A 20,867-nucleotide genomic window follows, 5' to 3' on the forward strand; every position below is an offset into this window, starting at 1 on the left:
TTGAAACCTTGGCGGTAAAACATTGTTTTTTCGGATTGTGATTTCATTGAATGTAATTTGCTTTTTATTCCATTTTGTAATTCCAACAAACTACGCGCGCGCGACAGATATTTCAATGTTGAGAATAACCAAATCAATGGTATATTTTAAAAATCTTGCATGTGCTAGAATTTCGCTAAACTTCTGGGCTACGATATCCGTATCTTCTTCCCATAGGGTGGGACCAGAGATGATAATTATGTTACCATTTAATTTCGATTCACTGCAAGGGAAATCTTATTTCTTCTCTGAATGGGGATATGGGCGCTGCTGTGGGGGCCTTGAATGAGCCCTTTCTTAATTTCCTTTTGTTCACGTACGGCTTATACACCGCCAAGATTTATAGTAGTCAACGTGGATTTCTTTTGGGATTCTGTATGGGTGGCCTACGTCGTTTATTGTTAACGCCGTAACAAATATTGATATTGTTAGATGCGAGAATTGAGTGGAGGATTGTTTCTTCACGGCTATAGAAAGCAAGCGTCAGTGTACAGGCGTTGATCGTCGACATCACCAGCTTTTGGCCGGATCTCGAACAACCCGTTCTCTCCAATCCAGTCAACAGCGGTGATATAGCGAGCTTTTACGGCTTGAAATTCGCCCATTTCATCTTTAAACAAGGATGTCGACCTTCAAACCCAGCACGCCGATGCCTACTGAGTTGATCAACATCAGAACCAGGGTCCTGAAAACAAGCGGCATACACTTGAGGTTTCCGGTGAGCGAATTTTACTGCCTCTCAGCATGGCAGCTGTGTACGCACTGAGGTTCCAGTCACGAAAAAACGCCACAACCTTTCTGTAATACATTATTATCAGCACGCCCTTGAAGTATTTTCTTCCCGCAGAAAGTTTGCACTTGCAAATATCCAAAAAACTTACTTCTGAATTTCGCACCTGTTAAGACGAATCCAAAGCATTTAGAGTGGGTTTCTGACCATCTAAAGTAATTAGTCCGTTTATGAATTCCAGTAATAACAAATCTTTACCCTCATAGAATAAATGAACAGTAACGTCGAGGCTGCCGCTATGAACATAAGGCGTAAGAAACGAAACGTGGTAATAAAGGAAGAGTAATAAACTTCTTCACTTAGAAATATCTGTTGCCTACAGAAGGGGAATACATATTTCGCAGATACAAGCCGAACAAAATGAAGTACGGAGCAGACCCAGTCCGGGGCAGCCGTAATGTTTCTTTTGAAAGTTTTGCTACGTATCCTCGTCGACTCTGTTGACCTGACTATCAATGGCCTCCCTCACCATTTGTCGAAGGGGGGTGTAGGGATGCAGTTAGAAATCGTTACTAGCTACTCGTAATCCTTGTTTTTGGAAAATTTGGATTAATGGTAATAGAGCAGGACACCAGCCCATTGTAGGAAATGTTTACAGGAATTAGGGTCCTGAATACCAGCTTTAAAAACTCGCTGTTGACAAACTAGCGAGTCAACCATGCCTGGGACTCGCCGCGCCACCATTTGCGCCAAGTAGGGATTCCTCGTCACATCTACTACGCTGGTTTTGCGTTAAAACCATGGCCAGAACGAGAGTCCAAGCGTCCCTCTTTCCACTTCGCGTGCCAAGTCACTGGCCCCTTGCACGCCGTAACAACGTCCCATCAATTAGATTTCGGGGTGCGCTCCGTACCGGGCGTTTTTAGGAGCACAAAAAGGCTTTCCGAGTTCTGGCTTTTTATAAGGTTTGATCTCCCCGCCAATGACACTGAACGAGTGGAAATTTTCCTCCCACGCCCTCTCACAGGTGACAATATTAAAGGATTGTGTTTTCGTAATAAAAGTATTCGAACCACCATAATGACTTTGCATTCCGGTCTGCAGACACCAATCGCCATGAGCAAAGCAGTGTACAGAATTCTTGGCGTCATCATCACTTTAAATAGTGATTTCCTGGATGAAGGCCACGTTACTGCTGAGGTCAATAAATAATTAATAAATGGCACGCATTGTGCGAAAGTCATGCAAATGGGGTAAAATTAGCTAGAATACGAATTTCATGTCCAGCCATACCTTTGACCACGCCTTCTGAGTAATTCAATGTCGAGTTTTGATTATGCGTTGCGGAAGCGCATAGCGAAACTCCAGTAATAAAATTTGTGTTAAATACATGGGCACCACCGAGGAGCTCCAGCTTTGGCATCTAATTTTGTTCATTTGTATACTAATTTCGATGTACATTTGATTGCTTCTCGAGTCTCCTGTGTTGGTCTTGTTGATACCTGGGGGCCGCACGCTGTTTTTTCGTTGCTGATTGAGAAGTATATGTGCTTTTTTTGTGACTTTTTTAAATTAGACATGGGCACCTGCGCACGGTAGAATTTTCGATTACGAGAAGAAGAAGCATATTTCGCACGACAAGAACCCTTCATAGTTACTGGAATGTGCGGAAATTTGGGATGGGTTTTCGATACCCTTTTCCACCCATGTGCTTTGACCACACCTGCTGAGTGAATTCACAATCGAGTTTCCATTATACGTATTGGAAGCGCGTAGCTAACGGCCATCAATAAGATCTTCTATTACTTAAAGGGGCGCCATTGTAGTGCCGCGCAGGCCATTGTTTGCTTGTATGGTTTATGGCCGGCAACAATTTATAGCAGTGAGCATCCTGTTTTCATCCACTTCATACGTGGACAGCCCAACGTAGTTTATTTTATTGCTTATTGCGAGGCGGATATTCTCAATTTTTTTGGCTTTTCTATATTGACAAAGGCACACCCGCGCGCTACTATAATATGAACACTAATCGACTTTGCCACGACAGGAACCAGGTCTTTATCATAAAGACGGCCTTAAATCTGAAATTTATTTGCGCGTTCTTATTTCTCGTCTTAGCTGACTAATACTGGGAATAATGTTACACACGGTCGAACAGACGTAATCAGCACCCTGCACACTGTTACAGCAGCACTGTGACGTCAGTAAATATTTCAGGTAATCTATGTCACAGTAGACCTGTATATTTATACAATTCAGCAGAGCGATTGCTGTAATCACCAGAGGAATAGGTAAAAGGGTGAGTCTAGCCAGAAACAGAGAAGACATGAGGTTACCAAAACGCAAATGATAAAAACAAATGTTAAAAAGACCTCAAAGTCATTAATAAAAAGAAGAATAAAAATAAATAGCTATCTTCATATAAATGCACATATACATTTGCATTAACACGTACAAAGACTTATACAGAGATATTTCATGACTGAAAGAAACGCTCGCAAGTACTAAGCGCCGTAAAAAGAATGCAAGTATGAAAAAATACGAGGCATCTGCAGCATCCTGAATTTACAAATAAAACGCGACGCCGAATATCTCTTCAAAAAGCAAGCTAATAAAAAAACCACAGAAAGAATGCTCATTAATATGCCAGTGAAAGTGTACACAATTAGAGAACGAACATAAGGAAAGAGTGTAAGATATTAGAGAAACCATACATTGTAACTGAGTAATGTTGTGTACCCTGGCTGTGAAATAATTTTTCCGACTCCTTGAAACATAGTTTCGGGCACTTTGGCTAAGGATTCTTTCGGCTGAAATAACAATGTTTGCTTTCATTAATATGTCTTTCTTGGTAGGTGTTTGGTGTTATGTGGATACGTATCGGGGGAAATAATGCTGGTTTATAAATTTCACCTCAATGCATTGCGTACATTGTCCCCGATTTCTTATTGCTATACCTACCGACGCGCACATTTAACACACAGCAAAAAATACTTTTATATGGTGAATGGGCACCTTATTGAAGCTACGATGGTTGTTTTCTTTGCGTGTTGTTTATAGCCACCAAATGTAAGGCTGTCAACATGCATTTTTTCCCCTCTTGATACTTGTGCAGACGACGGTTGTTTACTTAAAACTTTATTGCAGGGTATATATACTTGTGTTATCTTGGCTTTCGTAAGTTGAAAGAGGCAGGATGAGGAGCTAGATTTTTTTGTTATGGCATCAACAACAATATACAACAAAGCCCCATACCCTGCATTGCGAATGTGCAGCAGCAGAGCGAGCGAACGCTGCACTAGAAATTCATCAAATGTGGCCAGCATCCGCGCAGGAGTGAAGGCGAAATTTGGCGTCACTCGGGCTACCCTCGGAGTGAAGGTGCAGAGCGCGATAGCAGTGCAGCGGTGAGGGTCTGTGCCTCTGCGGCTGCATGCTTTTTGGTCAGTTTAGTTGTTGAGCCGATAGTACCTCTACCTGGTGCTGCAGGCTTTCTCGGGCTTCTTGGTTTTATATAAATTCTTTTGCGGTTGCTTGGGAGAGGTTCCCCTGTGATATTAGGCTTAAACAAAGGGGTTTAGAGTCGCTCCGATCTCAGCAGCATATTCCTGTCCAAGGTTGGTAGTAGTGTATGTAGGGATGGTGGTTGTGGACTATGTTGGGATGTGGACCTCCTACATGTATCGCGGGTGTGCAATCCCAACCAGAACTATAAGCGGCGATGAAGCGCGATGGGCTAGGCGCGTGGTGATATTCGGTGCGCGCGCGTGGCAGGGCTCACCCTCGAGGGCACGCACTGCGGAAGATGATTGCACCAGGATGCGCCTAACCTTGATAGTGGCGCTGCATTCAAATGACGCGGCTATGCAGGGATCGCCCTAAGGCTTGCCGCGTTCGGACGAAAATAGGAGAACTGTGTACAGCTATGCGCACTTAAATGGGAACGAATGCCGGCGTTTAAGGTGGTTACACCACGACCAACTTTACTTGGTCGTGGGTTACACTGACAAAGCCGGTACAGTCAGCGTCCGGTGAGTAATTTAGTTGTCTGGGAGGGTCGCAGCGTAATCGGATAGCAAGAGACGTCTTGCGATTCCGAACCTAAAAGGAGCGCTCAGACAGAAGGTATAAAAGCCGCAGAGGTCGAGTAGACTTCCGGTGGCACAGCGCGCTCTAAGAATGTGGGTGGAGATAGCTCACGAGGGTGTGGTTTTTCTGTCCTGCAGAGAGCTTTCACATTTAGGGATTTCAGTGCTCACCTCGAGTGGTGGCTTTCGATTTGCTCACTTTACTTCACTGCGCTTTTCTATGCTGAGTTCCTGGAATTCCTGAACTCAGATAATAAACTTCGTTATTGTTTTAGATAACTTAGCTGTTTGACCCGCTTTGATATCACCCAAAACTTCAGCACATCTTTCCACCGTCGGTTTACTGGTGCCTTCCTATTTTAGTGATATCACCCTCTAATGTGTCTCTGGTCGTAAGGGATGATGGCTGAACAAAGTTGTACACTCTTTGGCGCTGTCATCGTTAGATGGCCTTCCGACTGACGTCTGCCTATGTCCATGTATACTGCCCGGAGCTAGGATACATCCACATCAACATTTGGCGAGGTTGCCCGAGGGTGGTCTCACGTCGTTTGAAGATTATGCCGATTTGGCATACACGTCGAGCTCACGCTTCTGGAATCGCGCCTATGCGAGGTTACTCTAAGCAACTTACAGTATAGACTTCCACGGGTCAACTTTTATACGAACGGTGCTCGTCTCACCTCCTGCGGTCGGTTTGCTCTCTGCGATGAAGATGAAACGATAAAGCATTTTCCCTCAGACTGCCACGTCCTTCATTATTATAGAGAACGTACATTGCCGAGGCCATTCACTGACTCGAATTTTTACTTTAATTGTCAGTATTACTTTCGTTTGGTACCGTATTGCTCGGTATTCATCACGGAGATGTGCTTACTGCCAGCACCGTCATAAAAGATTACGCGACAAAAGTACCCGAGAATACAGCACAGCGTCAAAATAGCACGCGAGAAAGAGCACCCCACAAAGGAGCAGAGCGACAAATAGAGAAAGCTACAAAACAGCACAGCGTCAAAAGAGCGAAATGTCAAAAAAGAGCACGCAACAACAGACACATCTACAAGAGGGCATACGACATAACAGCATGCTACAAAAGCCGAACACTGAAACAGTTGCGCGGTTTTCTCGCACAATCTATTCGTTATAGTGCTATCTGCCTACTATCGCTTAACTACAACTTAGATAAGGAAAATAGCTTGAGATTCCCTGGGTATGGCGGTCTTGCAATAGATTTGTACGAAACATTTTTCACGACTGAAATAAATGATGTTTCACCCAATCGTTCTCTTTCAGTTATATCATTCTCCGTTGGCCCTGTAGAGTCGAAACCATTTTTTACTGTGATCCGAGTCCGGCATATGCCACTATAATATAGATTCCATCTTCTGTCAGCTTTTTATCCCAACTTTAAAATGCGACTTCTTGTAACAGCCTTTTTAGGAACCCCCTGAGTTATGTGTCAGAAATTTACGTTGCAATGACAGCGGTCCTGTGATACACATAGTTGTAGCTACACTATAGCCCTCCGACGAAACCTGGTAGACGATCCCAACCTCATGCCGCATACTCTCGCCGATTTCGAGCGTCTGAAACATGCGGCGCCAACCCCCGTCAGCGCGCGTCAACCAAATGGAACAACAAAAACGATGCTAAAAATACGGCGTTCAGTCAGCGAACGCCAGAAGGCGAATGGCAGCTTCCTGGTTTGCAGTCATCGTAAGCTGTAAATTTTCCTGATTTCCAGTCCGCCTCAAGGTACTGGGCCAGATTTTAGCATTCCTCAGCCCTCTTTCGTTCCCTCACAGCAATTATTTTTTTTACCTAGCAGCAATCGGCTGCTTCGAGACAAACTGAAACAACTGCTTGTGTTCAGAAGCTGTAACCAACTCAATTGAAGCGCCCGCTATTGCCGTGGATGTTATTACCCAGAAAACTGATTGTCGCCGTCGAGCTGCGAGGGATTGTGTCGTACATTTCATCCGCGCGCTGGGGCTTAATCGAAAAAGAGAGGAACGTTTAATTGAGTCTTTAAAAGCACCTTAGGGGGGCAGGGTGACCCGCGTACTGGTGACAGCAGCGCCCTTCGCCGTGACTACCAGTGGACCGTCAGGTTGTCCAGCTTCTGTCCAGTGTCGAGCTTCTGATAAGATGGGATCGGGGTTACGGGGCAGTTCCAAAGCACACGTTCGAGCGTTTCGACAGTTCCACATACAGAGTCGATTGATTGTAGGGTTTAACGCGCCGACGCAACGCAGGCGATGAGGCGCGTCGTAGTGTAGGGCTCCAGATTAATTTTGACCACCTGGACATCTTTAACGTGCGCCGAAATCTTGTAAACACGGGCGTTTGAAATGCGAATGCATTTCTTAGTCGGGGGTTGTCGTGCTCCGTCGGCGTGCGCCTGCATTCCTCCAGCGCGAGCGCACGTGATCGCGCGCCTCGTAGTCCTGCCTTCGTCGTCGTCGTCGTCGTCTCGGCGCGGCGGGGGGGTTGTTGTGCTTCGTCGGCGTGCGCCCGCAGGTGCTATCTCTCCGCGCTCCTCCTCGCCCCTAGCAACAGCTGTGGCGCGCCTAGCAACCGGTGCAGGTGGTAGCTTGGGCGGGAGTAGCGGAGGGCAAGGGGAGAGGAGGAGCGCGCTCGGGCGTGTGAGGGCGCTCGCATCGCGGAGCTCGGCGGGAGAGAGAGCTCGCGCGCGGGGCGGGCGTGTTGCGCGGGTCTCCCTCTCCTCTCCGCTCGCTGCGCTCGGAAAATGTATATAAATGCAGTGGAGCGCACGCCTCTCTCCGTTACTGCTTGCCGCAGCGCACTCATCGGTGCTCCCAATGCATTCGCATTTCCGCACGATCACCTTCGGGGAGGTGGGGGGAGTTTTTTGCTTTTCCCCTCCATCCGAAAAGCGGCCGCCGCAGCCGAGAATCGAGCCCACGACCTAATGCTCAGCAGCCCAACGCCTTAGCCACTGAGCCACCGCGGCGGGTCACATACAGAGTCATTGGGGGAGCTGTAGATGGAAGGATAAATACGGTGCGAGAAACAGCCACCAAGGAAAGTTTGGGTTTGAACCAGTCGCCATAGCCGTGATTCAGCGTTGGATAAATCGGGGTCTTTGCGGTCATTCCAGCCGCAGCGTCAAAGCTTTTCTACATTTTCAACCCTTTCTTAACTTCACGTTACTACACCCTACAAATTCTCTACACCACACTCGTATTTGCGCACTGAGTTGAATGCGGGCGAACTATCCAATGGGCCTCCTCGATTATAAGCCCTGGACCGTTCGCAGACTGCCCAAGACGCGATCCGGTGGTCGATTTTCCCATCTATTCTTATGGTACTTCAGGCCGTACACAGTCCTCGGACTGCCCGCGGACCGTCCGGGACTGGTAAATCGAGGATGCCCCAATACTAACGTTAGTGAATTTCCTCCCCTCCTAATTCTGAATGAATGACTTTCTCCTTTTGTTACCCGACATATCCAAAATTTTAGTCGTGGGTCCTTGCGGTCGTGGCTACCTTGGTTTGCGTCGGCAAGATCGGGCATGTGCGGTTGATTTTTTAGATTTAAATAGGGAATGCTGGCGCACTTATTTGGTTCTTCTGCAAGGTCGGTGTTTGGAAACTGCAGTTGTCATTGCCAGAAGTTCTCAAATTCGACAAAACTAAGCACACTCGACAAATCTTGAAGACGAGCTATAGCTTGATATGCTAAATTGTATACGCCGTTTCTGTGCGCTGAAATAGGGCCACCGGTGAGTGACACATTTCTCAACTACATTAAGAAAGTCGCTTGTTCGAACCTCGCCCGAAATTTTTTCTCTCTAAAAATTGGATCGCTTTGTTGTTTATTTCTTTATTTTTATTAAGATATGCGCCTTCTGTTCTCCTTACTTTCAACCCACAAGTGACGTTTGGCTTACACCTGAATAGCAATGCGCGACTGAACTTTGCCGCGTTCTTTGAACCAACCCGGGTTTCCCCAGGGTTCCACCCTCGGCCCTTTACTGTTTAACTTATTTGTGAACGATATAAAGTTTAATGTAAAACATTCATCTCTCTTGCAGTTTGCAGACGACATATAACTTTCACGTGCAGTAGTATCAGAGGCAGACTGCGCCCAGCTTCAGAGCGACGTACATGCGATTTCCCTCTGGTGCAAAACAACTACCTAGACCAAGATCCGCTAAAGGCCGGTGCTATTACATGCACTCGCAAGAATTCTCCTGTAACCTTGCCGTGCCATCTTGACTCTTAGACGATGAAAATAGCAAATATAACACGGGATTTGGGGTTTTTGATGGTTTCTAAACTTCGGTTCACACCTGTTGTTAACCCCGTAGCACGCACATAATTCGGACTCTGGGTGCGATCTCTCGAGCAACAAAAGACTTCTCAAGTGGATCGTGTTTTCGAGTCCTGTATAAATTCCTTGTCATCCCCAAGGTAGAGGTTGCATCGGCAGTATGGAGATATATGAGCGTGTCGTCATCATTGAGCTTAGAGAGGGTGCAAGAAAGGTTCACGCTCATCTTCTCTCGCCGCTACACCCCGCATTTAAAATACGCTTACAACGATGTCCTCAATTAGCTTAACCTAGAAGAAGAACAATGTAGGCGCACGAAGAGCGATTTATTTTTTATGTTCAAGTGTGTCCACTCTAAATTCGACAGCCTGAAACTAGTGAGCTCTGTTCGGGTAAGGGCACCAATGCGAGCACTCCGTCCCACATGTGCTTTGATGTACCAATGACAGAGATACTGTCTCCTGTACGCCGTGTGCAACGCGTGTATAATCATGATTTTCACGTATCCTTAGACTCCTGTGCAGGCAAAAAAAATCTTCCAAACGTGCACTTAAAAATGCAAGAATCTGAAGCTCTTCGTGCTCGCTCAGTATGGTACACAAGGGATTCCGAGTTCTCGTTTTTGTTTGCATGTGTGTGCGTGTGTTCCTGCGGGCGTATGTTTTGTCAATACAGTAGGGTAGCCAACCGAACAGTACCCTGGACAACTTCCCTGCCTCCCCGGCATTGTTCTTTCCTTGTTGATACATTTCAATGTACTCTAAATGTATTTCGCGCAATTTCTATTCTCCTATATAATACGTAAATTCTAATGTTTAGAACATGAGTGTTTGCAGATGCCTGTAGTTTTTCGGGATCCCTCTTTTCGTGCTTGCTAATATGCCCGACCACAGTGTTCATTTCTTACTCGTGTAATTTGTGCGCTTGTGGGTTTATGTACGGGTGTGTGCGTGTGTTGTGTGTGTGCGTGTATTTGCGTATGTGTGTGTGTGAGCGCGGCGCTACCCTGTACTTCGTTACTCATTGCACTTCGCAACCAGTATCACTACTTCCTCGTTTGTTCTGTGTCGCCCTGTACTTCCAGTGCACCACCCAAGGAAGGCCTAGTGCTGTTGGTGGGCACTCACAAACAAACAAAGAAATGTTTAAATAAATAAATAAATAAATAAATAAATAAATACCAGTCTGTACAGGAGTGACTGGCTGAATGGAGTTCACTAACTTTTGCACATTACCTAAGCCCTGGGAATCAAAATACGCCAGGTTTATTAATGTATTTCTTGGTCTGAGCACTGTTAAAGGACTACGAGTACATATAAGGTCAAGATGCCATAGGCAGTAATAAGGTGTAGGTTCTGCTTACGCGTTCCTAATAAACCAAACGCTGTCATTTAACTCACGTACTCCCCATTACTCGGACACAAAGTGAAACACTTTTTAAAGGAGCCTGAAGACTGCACAATGTCATGCTTTACTGAAAAATTTCACGTATTCTGCCTACGAAACCTGATCGAGTGCCTTATTGTAAACGAACATGGTAAAAAGTGCATAAGTAAACCCTCTGTCGTAATCACAGATGAAGAAATAGCGTTTCTTGGTTTGTGCTCAGATTGTATTTTTGAATGCGAGAGGGTGAGGCAATACCTGGGGTTAAGCTACGGAAGAAAAAGGGATACATCGAGAGGAGTTTCGTTTCAATACACAATTGTGAGACCAGTGGCTGTTCCTTTTGTGTCCCTCTTCACTTGTGCCGTCTTTATACGTCAAAAATTATACACCAACACGTGCACGAATCTACCTTAGTTAGCTTTTCCGCTATTGTTGGATGGCTAACGGTAAATTGCTTCCTGATAAATAAATAATGAGTTCGAAGTTCTTTCCACACTTCCCGTCTCAATTTTTGTGACTATTCAAGAGCGTCCCAAAGAGGGACAGAGACAAACATTTATTTTGGTAATGAGCAGGAGGATGTTCTTAGGGCCTCCACCCAGTGAGAGGCATCCTTATTCCAAGATGCCTTGGAGCTGGCTGGCCGTCCGGGCCCGTTCCACCAGTCGGCGCTGAAGGAACAGAGCGAGCCCACCCGATTCCTACTATACCATCTCCACCTCCGCGAAAGCCTGAGAAAGACTCTTTTTAACATAATCTCAGTGGGGCGTCGCTCAGACAAATTCGGCCACCAGTCCCGGCGCTTTATGTGCGGCCGGGACTGGTGGTAGTAAGTTTGGTAGTAAGGTGGTAGTAACTTTCAACTGGTAGTAAGTTTTGTAAATGCATGTGCAGTTGTACATGTAAATTGAAGGCCGTCCTCTTCCAAGTCGGTCGCACTAATAGTATCTTGTACTACCACAGGCTGTTCAATATATGTGGAAAGATGCTTAGTGGGTACGGTAGGCTGTGTCTATCATCCGCATGCACGAGTCTTTTGATCGCGCTTGAACGCACTGCGAAAGATTCCAACGAAATCTAACGAAACCAAGCCGGGCACTGGCATTTTATGATATTTGCGAAGTAAGGGTTGCGTCTTAAAAAGCGCTTGAGCTGTGAACTTTGCCACAATCGTTTATTCTATATTTGCATGTTCCTTCTCTGTCAGTATTTGCTCCAGATAAGCGCTATAAGCAGGCTCAAAATATCCCGTTTTGACATGACTTCGCGATAATGAAATTGCAAATGGTAGTGCAGGAAAGTGTTGGCGGCATCCACACCTGTTTTGTTTGGCATTTGTGGTGTCAAAGGGGCCCTGAAAAACTTTCGACAAATGATTTCACTCTTTCCTTCACGTCTGGAAGCACTGCGAAAATTAGTTATCGTCAGCACGGAGTGGCACTGCGTGATTATCTCGTCGCAACAGACACGCCTTGCGTTTTTGCTTTGTTTTTGTGACTGTATTTTTAAAGTTGCAATTGAAAAGTGTTCACTCCTGAAACTGAAGGAAAATCGGCCAACAGGCGCTACATAGCTTCAGTGACCTAATGACGGACGGCACGCGTTAAAAACCGCAATAAATTGTCACAGCAGAGGTGCATACTACATTAAGAAATAAAATATAAAACAAGGAATGTGTATTTAGGGCATAAAATTCAATCAGCAAACATGGGATATGGTGGAATTTTGAAAGCGTATGGCAGAATATTTGTGCAGAGAAATAGGACAGATGTAATATGGATATATAAAACGGAGCTTATCATTTTTACATTCTAACCTATATAGCTCATGTGCGTTGCATTAACGGGCATAGTGTTCTCCGAAGGTATCGAAATCAGAGCATGTTTTTCGAGAAGAACTAACAAAACATGAAGAGGAACTCATAGAGAGCATTTTATGCGGATGTTAAAATACAAATACTTGCCCATTCATTCCTTCCGTAAAAGCTCACTTTTTTGCCGTCGGTATGTTTTGACGCTTTGCTCTCTTCTCGTGTGCGTTTTTTCGCCGTACCCTCTTGGCGCGTGTACTTTTGTAGCGTGCTGTTTTGGCACCGTACGGTTTTCCCAACGTCGTGTTGCAGCTGTCCAAGCTTACGTTTTTTGGACCAAGCTCTTAATCTATTAGCTGCTCTTCGCGATTTGATTTACGGCCTACAAAAAATTCGTTGCCTTCTTTTCACGGCGAAGCTGTTGTTGCCGGCCGTAATGGGTGCGGTGCGAGGCGTCAAGTAAAATGTCTGTCATCGTTACTCCCGTCGTTTACACCAAAAGTAAGCACTTGCTTTACAAGGGGCGCCCGGCGTTGTCCATGCTTGCGCATGGCACCCGCAAAGAATACTGTGACGGTCGTGTGTGTGCCCTGGCTAATCCGGACCAGATGGAGGAAATTTGACCGCAGGAAATTTTCCCGTGGGAACACGCGGCCGCTTCACTAAGGACATATGGTTCCATAGTGAAAAATTAAAGCGCAAAAAATTTATACAAAAGACGAATGACACAAGGACAAGCGCTTGTCCTTGTGTCATTCGTCTTTTGTCTAAATTTGTTGCGCTTTAATTTTTCACTATGGAGTACCAACTAGCTCGAACCGTCACGTTGTTAAGTTATATGGTTCCATTTTGCCTCGGGGCGAGCCAGGCTCCCCTCCTGCTCGACGCGCGTTGGGCGGGTTCATGGCCAGCCGCGTCGTCCACCGACGCTGGAAGCCGGCCCTTCTCCCCCTTTCCCCCGTCGCGGCTCGGACGTAGGAGGAGGAGGAGACAAAGAGAAGCAAACGGAGAGGGTGAAGGCAGACTTGGGGCGACCGTCTTGCCATTCGGACGCAGCCGTAGGAGCAATCCGAAAGCGCGTCCCTCCCAAGAGCCCGCACGCTGCCAGCATTTCCTGCCCCGGTCCACACCTATAGCCCGCAGAGCTACCGGTCCTGCCCGGCCTCCCCTTCCTGACTGCGGCCGAACTACCGGTCCAGTACTGCCTGCCGTTCCGGCCCGTGGATCCACCGCGCAGGCCTTTCGAGCCGCCGGCCCCACACTACCTCCATCTCCTGGCCCCGAGACCCACTTGACCCATCGGCGTCCCGTCGACGATTGACCACCCCTGCAACCCGAACGAGTCCTCCCAACCTGGTGAGGAAGCCGGCACCACTGAGGCACCCCATTAAACTAATTGTTAATGTTTTTTCACCCGCCTCAGTGTGTCTCATTTCCTCCAAGCTCTGCGTGAACCCACCTTAATATAAGTTGTGACTAACCAATTGACGAGCGTCACACATGGTGGCAGCGGTGGGATCCACGTAAGCTAAATCGCAGAGCTAAAACGTGAGATTTCCCCCTTATGCTAGGAGGAAACGAGACACCATGGCCAAGGCTACTATGACCCAAGCGAACGTGATAGGCGTAAGTGTTAAGGCATTAGGTGGCATGGTTCCGTCTTTCACGGGAGATGGACACGGGGTCAACATCGTTGACTTTTAAGTGTGAATGCACTTCTTAAGCGAGCCTGAATCGTCCGCCGCCGTCGTCCGCATAGCAATAGCTGCGGGTGCGCGCGCTCCTCGTCTTCCTCCTCGTCTTCCCTAGCAACGGGGGGAGATGGGCGCGCACTACTCTCCTCCTCCTCTCTCCGCTCAGTCACTGCGGGTGTTGGGCGCCTCCTCTCCACTTCGGGCGGGAGAGCTCTCGCTCGCGTAGCGGGCGCTCCGCATTCCGACGCGTGAGGGCGCTCGTGTAGCCCTCGCCGTAACGGCGGGCGCTACTCTCCTCCTCCTCTCTCCGCTCAGTCACTACGGGTGTTGGGCGCCTCCTCTCCACTTCGGGCGGGAGAGCTCTCGCTCGCGTAGCGGGCGCTCCGCATTCCGATGCGTGAGGGCGCTCGTGTAGCCCTCGCCGTAACGGCGGGCGCTACTCTCCTCCTCCTCTCTTCGCTCAGTCACTGCGGGTGTTGGGAGCCTCCTCTCCACTTCGGGCGGGAGAGCTCTCGCTCGCGTAGCGGGCGCTCTGCATTCCGACGCGTGAGGGCGCTTCGTGTAGCCCTCGCCGTAACGGCGGGCGCTACTCTCCTCCTCCTCTCTCCGCTGAGTGACTGCGGGTGTTGGGCGCCTACTCTCCACTCCAAGATCACGATATCCACCGTAATCGCGCAATCAACAACCGGGCATTCGCACTTACACACTCTCCCCCTCGGGGAAGTGCGAGGGAATTTTTTTTGCATGTCCTGAAGGCAGTGGGACATCTCGGCGGGTTGTCTGACTCGCAGTTGGTAGGCATTGCATGCTGTAAAATGGTCGGTGCAGCATATGATTTTGCATGGCAAGATGAGGCCGCGGCCGTGGCTAAAACCTACGTTGAGTTCAAGGAACGGGCACAAAATCGGTTCGACACTGAGCCCGAGTGCGAAAATTTGCGCAAATTTATGTGCTCCAGTTAAAAAGACGCTGAGGACGTGCAATCGTTCGCAGCGAGGCTCCGCACGTTGGGCAACACGGCTATGGGAGGACGTGGTGACGTGGAGCCCGAATCGGAGCGCGAAATCCGCAGAGGGCTCCTCGACGAATAACTCCGAACCCAATTCCTGAACGGGCTAAGGGATCCGATTAAAAGGTTCACGCTCTCCCGAGACCCCAAGACCTTAGATGAGGCGGTCGACGAAGCCGTACGAGAGGAGAGGAACGAACCAGCGGTGAACAGCGGTCATGCGCCCGTACGCAGCGTGCGGGAAGGCGACAGGCAGACCGACGAGCTGCGTGCGCGCCTTGATAGGGTTGATCAGCTTTTCGAGGCTGGCATCGAACTTCAAAACAAACAAATGCACGACCGCGACAGCCGGAGGGGGAGTTCTCCGCGACGGGGGGCCTGTTACAACTGCGGGAAGTACGGCCACTTTTCGAGGAACTGTAGAGAGAACAGGCGCGGTGACAGCGGCACCCGAGCAAGGGGGAACCCAAACACAAACGCTTCCGAGATGAACCAGGGAAACTATTAGGGCCCCCTTCCTCAGATAAACGCGTGGAGGCGGAAAACGAAGGGGGTGCTCAGACTGCTGTTATAAACATTTGTGGGGAGGCAAGCCCGATTGTAGAATGCGGCTTGAATGGAGCTCTGTTTAAATGCCTAATAGACACTGGTTCCAAGGTCAGCCTTTTAACACATAGCGCTCTCAATGAGGCTATGCCAGACTGGAAGCAGAAACTTAGGCAGGTAGAACAGAAAGCGAACCTAGTCGGCATCATGGGCGATACCTTAGAAACGGTCGCGTGTTGTGAAGTGCCTGTGTCGTTGAGAGATCGCCATTTCACGGCAATGTTTTTTGTTTGCACGGAAAAAGCCATGTTGCCGGTAGCCGGCCTTATCGCCCAAAACATTCTCTCAGAGCAGGGAATAGACCTGTTGCAGAGCAAGGGGACACCAAGCTTAGACGGTGTCGAAATACCCCTTGTAAATTGGGCTGGTAAGGTCGACATGACCGAAAACCCCCGAGATTGGCTCACGACGGAGAGAACCACAATCCGCCTTGCAGAGGAAGGCATACTACCGCGCTTAAGCGAGTGCGTGCTGGCAGGCCAGGTCGCGTGTGAACCGGCGTATGGGCGCTTGGGCGTCGCAGAAACTGGCCTAGTAGATGTATCTGGGCTTGCCGGAGCCTACTCCTTAGTTAGATGCTCCGAAGACGGCCAGTTGCCGGGGCGCATTGTAAACACTACGCTTCAAGATGTCAGATTACCTCGCAACAAAGCGGTCGGGGTCCTCGTTCCCTCCGTCGTGACCGAACAGCCGGTGGAGCAGGCAGTTTGCAGGCTCATCAGCGCGGCCGACTTGTGCAATAAGTTTGACCTTTTCCACGTCAGCGAAACCGAGAAATCCCGCATTCAGGATCTGATCTCTGAGTTTAGCTCTGCCTTTTCCACGGGAAACGCGGACATCGGTCACTGCGAGGTTATAAAGCACCGGATTCCTACTAACGGCGCAGGGCCTGTGTATCGTAGGGCATACCGAATTCCTTATGCCAAGAGAGACGACATGGCCAAGCAGGTTAAAGATTTTCTGGACCTGGGGATCATTCAGCACTCTATGTCTCCATGGTGTGCGCCGGCGCTGCTGGTCGAGAACCGGACGGGTCATATCGTTTTGTCGTTGACTACCGCGATTTAAACCGTGTGACTCGCGTCGACCCGTGCCCGCTAGCGAACATTTCTGGGACGCTGTCAGAGCTAGGCTCCGCCAAGTTTTTCACAGTCCTGGATATGGCTTCCGGCTATTGGCAGATAGAAATGCACGAGAATGACAGGGAAAAGACCGGTTTCAACACGCCGTCAGTGCATTACCAGTCGCGACGTATGCCAATTGGGTTAGTTAACAGCGCCGCCGTATGGCAACGCACGGCCGACGTCATCTTGGTAGGACTGTTCGGCAAGGTCTGTCATGTGTATCTCGATGACATTATGGTGTACAGCAGCTCATTTGAGGATCACCTGACCAACCTGCGGAATGTATTCCAGAGAATACAGGCGGCGGGCCTTAAACTCAAACCTTCCAAATGTCAGTTCCTTAGGCCCGAAGTGAAATACCCTCGGACATATTGTATCGGCAAAAGGCGTGCGTCCATACCCTGGTAAAGTACAGTGCGTGCGTGACTTCCCCGAGCCCAAGACAAAGACCGAGGTGCGGCAATTCCTGGGTCTTTTGTCCTACTATCACCGACACATTCCCAACTTCGCAGCGCAGGCTCGTCCGTTGACACAACTTACCACCAAGAAACCGTTCCACCGGGGCGAAGTAGACCAGACGGCCTTCTCTTCTATGAAAATGAAGTTGATGGAGGCTTCAGTGTTAAGGTTATCCGATTTTGAGTAGTCCATTCACGCTCGCGACAGACTCATTGAAGGTGGCTGCAGTAGCGGTGCTGTCACAGGAGTTTGAGGGGAAGTAACATCCGATAGCATTCGCGAGTCGCCAGTTAAGCTACGCGGAGCAGAAGTATGGAGCCACGGAAACGGAATGCCTCGCCGTAGTATGGGCTGTCCGTCATTCCCGGTGTTTTCTGTACGGGCGGCACTTCCGCATTGTCACTGACTGCAATTCCTTAAAATGGCTGATGAGCGCACGTGACCCGAACTCGAGGCTAGCGAGATGGAACCTACTCCTGCAGGAGTACGACTTCGAAGCCATTCACAGGGCAGGGACAGCGAATCAGAACGCCGATACGTTGAGTAGGGCAGCAGTCCGGGTAGTCGAGGGTTTCACGCCGGTAGTTGAAGAGGCCCGTATAAAGCGGGAACAGGACGACGACCCGCAGCTGTAGCCCATGCTCAAATCACTTCAGGCCGGCGGTCGTGATACACAGTACTATATGTATGACAGAGGACTACTCCGGTTCAGAGACAAACCAGACGATACTAAAGGGCGTCTGGTGGTACCGGCCTCCATAAGAGGCGGGCTGTTACGACTTCACCACGATGCTTCGTACGCGGGTCACCAAGGGGTCCGTAAGACGCGTCAGGAGATTAGCAGGGCGCATTTTTGGCCCGGGATGCGACGAGACGTTGTGGAGTACTGTCGCAAATGCCTCTCCTGCGCCGTTCACAAAACCCCCAAGAATCATAAGCGTGATCCTTTACAGGTGTTTGAGAGGCTTAGCACCCCATTTCAGCGCACGGCGATAGACATAGTGGGTCCACTGCCGACTACCTCAGCGGGGAGCAAGTACATATTGGTCTTCGTGGACCATTTGAGCCGCTACGCGGAAGCTGTTCCTTTAGTTGACCAGAAAGCATAAACAGTAGCGAGAGCATTTGTAGAAAAGGTAGTACTGCGACATGGTGTGCCTGAACAGCTGCTGACCGATCAGGGTACAAACTTTGTCTCCCGGGTCATGAAAGAGGTCTACGATCTCTTAGGGATAAAGAAGCTACAAACGACCGCGTATCATCATAAATGTAACGGCACCATAGAAAGGCTGAACCAAACGTTGGTGGGCATGTTGTCTCATTTTGTCGCTCACGACCAACGAGATCAGGATCAGTGGCTTCCTTTCGTGATGTTTGCTTATAACACCGCGGTTCATGAGGGCACCAACGAAACCACCTTTTTCCTCCTCCACGGGCGCGATGCAACGACGCCGAGCGTCGACAGTGAGGCAACTAATATTCATTACAACACCATGGAGGATTACCGTGCTGAACTGGCTCGACGCCTCTTCATATCACACCGGCTGGCGGGCGAGGCTCTCGTCAAAACAGCACAAAAGAGAAAGGCGCGCTCTGATCTAAAAGGCCGACCCAGCTGTTTCGAAGTAGGCGACAAAGTTTTCGTGAAGGTAAAATTCCGGACACCCGGACTGACCAAAACACACACGCGCCAAAATGGAAAGGCCCGTTCCGCGTGGTCGAGAAGCTATTTGACGTCACGTGCAGAATCCGTGAGATCCGAACGAAAGAGGAGAAAATTGTGAATGTAAACGAACTCAAAATCGCTGTGTGCGAAACCGGAAATGAGCAACAGCCGGTAACGGTGGCTGACCGAGACAGGCCACGATCCCCTGTCCCCTGAATGCAGTTGCCCAACGGCGAGCCCGTTCGGGGACATGCCACCCGAAGCTGTGATCGATGAAATTCTTCAGAATTCCATGCAATCGTTCCTTCAAGCCACGGGAGGCGGCCATCCTCATCTATCGCACGATCGTGCCTTGCGAAGCAGGGGTGCTGCACCGTACCCTCCCTATCACGCGTTGGTGGTTGATCCTTCTGGGCCAAAATTACGAGCTTCCACAACCCGTACCTTTTGTTTAATTTCTTTTGTACTTGTACACTTGAAGTTTTCGCGAAGATCGCTAGGGTCAAGTTTTTAGAGGCGACAATACGCCTTGTTATGTGCTTTAGTGGTACCTCTTTCCCTGTGTCTTTATTGCCCAACCTGTAAAATGTGCCGTGCTCCAAGACTGGACTTTGCGGTTCGCATTATGTATATGCCTACACGGGTGTGATTCAAGACTTTTGCAGTGGCAAAACTCTTCTCCTAGAGTGGGCGCATGTGACGGTCGTGTGTGTGCCCCGGCTAATCCGGACCAGATGGAGGAACTTTGACCGCAGGAAGCTTTCCCGTGGGAACGCGCGGCCGCTTCGCTAAGGACATATGGTTCCGTTTTGCCTCGGTGCGAGCCAGGCTCCCCTCCTGCTCGACGCGCGCTGGGCGGGTTCACGGCCAGTCACGTCGTCACCGACGCTAGAAGCCGGCCCTTCTCCCCCTTTCCCTCGTCGCGGCTCGGAAGTAGGAGGAGGAGGAGATAAAGAAGAGCGAACGGAGAGGGTCAAGACAGACTTGGGGCGACCGTCTTGCCATTCGCACGCAGTTGTAGGAGCAATCCGAAAGCGCATCCCTCCCAAGATCCCGCATGCTGCCAGCGTTTCCCGCCCCGGTCCACACCTCGAGCCCGCCGAGCTACCGGTCTGGTACTGCCTCCCGTTCCGGCCCGTGGATCCACCGCGCAGGCATTTTGAGCCTGCGCGGTGACCACCCCTGCAACCCGAACGAGTCCTCCCAACCTGGTGAGGAAGCCGGCACCACTGAGGCACCCCATTAAACTAATTGTTAATGTTTTCCGCCCGCCTCAGTGTGTCTCATTTTCTCCAAGCTCTGCGTGGACCCACCTTAATATAAGTTGTGACTAACCAATTGACGAGCGTCACAATACCAAGAAAGCAATTTACTTGCGCCGGCGCCTCAAGGAGGGAGCAGAAGATTCCTCACGCGTTAGACGGACAGTACACGAAGCCGGATGCTGCCGGTTTTAGCGTATGCAGACGCGTTCCACTTTTCGAGAAACGTGAAAGCCTGCGGACAAAGCAATCCGAGCCCACCGGTCATGCACAACTGCGACGACGATAAAGATGGATATGATGACGACACCTATACCACAATGTAAAGCGACGACAGAACATGTGAATAAACAAATTTAAACCTATTGCAATGCGTCGTAGTGTGTCCTTCAGAGCTCACATAGAAAGAAATCATCCAGCTTCGCTTTGGTTCAAGCCTTGCGTGGATTAGTGCAAACGTCACCAATGTGTTATCTTCGCGCGGAGTGTGATATTGTCTTTTAACAATTCTTACGATAGAGTGGGCTTTCTTTATGAATGTTTTCTGTAAATCAAAATTTTAAGACGTGCACATCCCCCACAAAGATTCCAATCCTTGCCGATCCCACTGGTTGGCATGTGGAAAATAACAAGAAGAACAACAACTACAACAGCCTAAGAAATAAATCCTAATGAACTATTTGCGGCAACATTA

At 49.1% G+C, this 20,867-nt stretch overlaps 1 long non-coding RNA gene across 1 annotated transcript in view; it reads left to right on the forward strand.

Annotated features, from left to right (window-relative positions):
* Positions 1 to 545: 545 nt before the first annotated feature.
* LOC144157950 (uncharacterized) overlaps positions 546 to 20,867 on the forward strand; it is a 100,766-nt gene continuing 80,444 nt past the window's right edge. Inside the window, exon 1 of the long non-coding RNA XR_013319911.1 lies at positions 546 to 757. This is a non-coding gene — a long non-coding RNA (uncharacterized LOC144157950). The remainder of the gene's footprint in view (positions 758 to 20,867) is intronic.

This window comes from Haemaphysalis longicornis, unplaced genomic scaffold (assembly GCF_048455015.1).
Source record: "Haemaphysalis longicornis isolate Haplotype H1 unplaced genomic scaffold, Haemaphysalis longicornis Haplotype H1 scaffold_10, whole genome shotgun sequence".
Taxonomy (NCBI): Eukaryota; Metazoa; Arthropoda; class Arachnida; order Ixodida; family Ixodidae; genus Haemaphysalis; species Haemaphysalis longicornis.